We start from the raw sequence: 2,672 nt of genomic DNA on the forward strand, positions 1-2,672 counted from the left end.
TCAAATTAACTATTCTCTTCTTAAGAATTCTACCCTTGGCTGGGAATGGTGGCTCATGCCTGTAATCCTAGCACTGTGGGAGGTTGAGGTGGGTGGATCACCTGAGGTCAGGCATTCGAGATCAGTCTGGCCAACATGGTGAAATTCTTCCTCTACTAAAAATACAAAAATTAGCAGGGAATGGTGGCACATGTCTGTAATCCCAGCTACTTGGGAGGCTGCAGCACAATTGCTTGAACTGGGGAGGTAAAGGTTGCAGTGAGCTGAGATTGTGCCATTACACTCCAGCATGGGCAACAGAGCAAGACTCCATCTCAAAAAAATAAAAAATAAAAATAAGTTACCCTCACAGGACAAATGAGGCGTCACCTGTTTGAGCTTCTTTTTAAAACTGTTTACAAAACAGATCAACATCTCAAAAAATCTACAGAAACCATACACAAAATTATATGAAACTTGCATCAGCAAAGACTAGTTTGAAAGGTAGTTTTCTGTTCAACTCTCAAAAAGCTGCTTTTTTGGAAAGCACTTGTCAAGGGTGATGTAGACGGTGATCTGGGCCTCATTTCATGGCTAGAACACCCAGAGGCTGGCTGGACCATGTGAGGAGCCCTGCAGGGAGGGAGATCCCCAGGGACAATGGCACTGACACCTGGGGTCAGGACACCTTGAGTCAGGCTGGTAAGGCCAGGACGGAGACCCAGAAGGTAACGGGGGTTTCTGGGACCATGGAGAGCAACGATGGAGCTTAGGCCTGTGCAGTGGGTGGCTCCCTGCACACCCTGTGCCGCAGCTTCTGCTTCTGTGCACACGCTCATGAGGCACGCTGGGGCTTCACCGGGGATATTAGACATTGTTCTGTCCCTATTGTTGGGGCAGGCTGTAATTGTGTAATTCGAATCTTTTGACTGAAGCATTCTGAAGCAGAATAAACGAGGTATGCCCTGGGATGAGGCAGAACTTTCTGAAAGTCCTCTTCTGCTCTCCCCTTCCTCCCTTTCACTCTCCAAGCCTGACCTGGCTCTTGAGGAAGCTCTCCCCATCCCCAACAACTCCAGGCACTTTCCACTAGAAATCAAAAGGGCCTTTCCTGACACACTCGACTTGTGCAGTGGTGTCCATTACCATGTTCAATGCAACAAAATCCAGGTCCAGAAGTCACCGCAGCCCTGTAGGCCCCTCCTGGGAAGGTGCTGAGAGAAGCCCAGTTTGGGCTCAGTTGCACTGCAGCACCCAGCAATGCAGGGGCCTGACAAGAGGGCACCCCATCCCCACAAGGGAGGAGCCCCCCCATAGTGACCCAGGCTGCAGTCAGCTCTGTCCAGGATCACAGAGCCTTCTCCCCTCTGGAAAGACAGCCGATGATTTTATATTACAGCAAATGTTTCACACTGCCTCGGAGTTTCCTGGGAGGTCTAGCTCCACAGCCAGACAGTGAAGGCCTGCTGGACCCTACTTCTCTCGCCCTCTGAAGCCCACAGCATCCAGGCCATCCCTCTAAGTGAGAGGGTGTTCCAGAGGACTGAGGTGATGTTGAGGAAGTGGAGGGTGGGTCAGTCTGCTTCCCAGGGATGACCTGACCCTGAGCAGAGTGACTGAGGTGAGGACTGGCATGTGGTCGAAGATGTTTACTGGTTCCTCCCAGCTTCCTCTCTTGCAAGCCTACCACCCACTCTCCACGCAGTAGCCAATGACTGTCCGCGAATGAAATGGATCCTGTCCCTCCACCAACTTCCCATCATGTTCCGAATAAAACTCACGTTCCTCCCCCTGCTCACAGGGCCCATGAAGGGCTCCCTCCTGCCTGCCGCCTGAGGCCTCCCCTTTGCTCCTCACACTCCTGTCTGCTCCTGCATTCTCTGCCCCAGAGGTGCTTTGCAGGGCATGACTCACTGGAGCCTCTGCTCACCAATTGCTCCCTCCCCAGACCTCTCTGCACACAGGCCACCGAGGACACTGTTCTGCTTTATTCTCTTCATGGCACTCACCTTTATCTGAGCTGGCCAGCAGGCTTAGTGGCTTATGCTTTGTCTTTGCCTTAAGCTCCTAAAACAGGAGCTCCCTAGGCAGGGAACAGCCTCCTCACACCCTGGAGCTGCTTGGCTCCCACACAAAGGGAGAGGAGCAGGGAGAGGAGCCTGCCAGGAGCACGGGAGGGGCTTCTGGGGCTGCCGGAGGCTCTCCTCTCCCAGGCTGGCCCACCTCACCTTTTGCAATCCTTCCACTTGCTGTAGCTCTGCTCTGAGTAGAGAGGAAGTGTCTTTCTCATGCTGTAATTCACGCTGAAGAGCTTGTCTTTGCTCTTTTTCTGATTTCAATTCTTTCTCTAGGCTTGAGCTGTTTTCCCAAAATGAACTTGAGTTAGTCCCAGTGGGAGATTTTCATGGAAGATCCACAACCCAATTCACTGCCCAGGAAATGGAGAACTCTCAGAATTGGCACTTGAGCATCTAAACCCTTTGGCAAGCCTTCCCTCTCCCCCAGGGTCACCTACCCTTCCACAAAAAAGAGCAGAAACCAGGGAGAGAAAAGCCTGCAGGGACACACGGGACACTTACGCAGGAGAGAAGAAAGAGCTCTAGAACACTTAGGACCACATAGGCAGAATCTCCCCTGACATAGAGATCTGAAGAAAGGAAGTCCAAAATTTGTTCTTTTTTTTGAGACACGGT

The sequence above is a fragment of the Cebus imitator genome, unplaced genomic scaffold (assembly GCF_001604975.1).
Source record: "Cebus imitator isolate Cc_AM_T3 unplaced genomic scaffold, Cebus_imitator-1.0 Scaffold618, whole genome shotgun sequence".
NCBI classification, from domain to species: Eukaryota; Metazoa; Chordata; class Mammalia; order Primates; family Cebidae; genus Cebus; species Cebus imitator.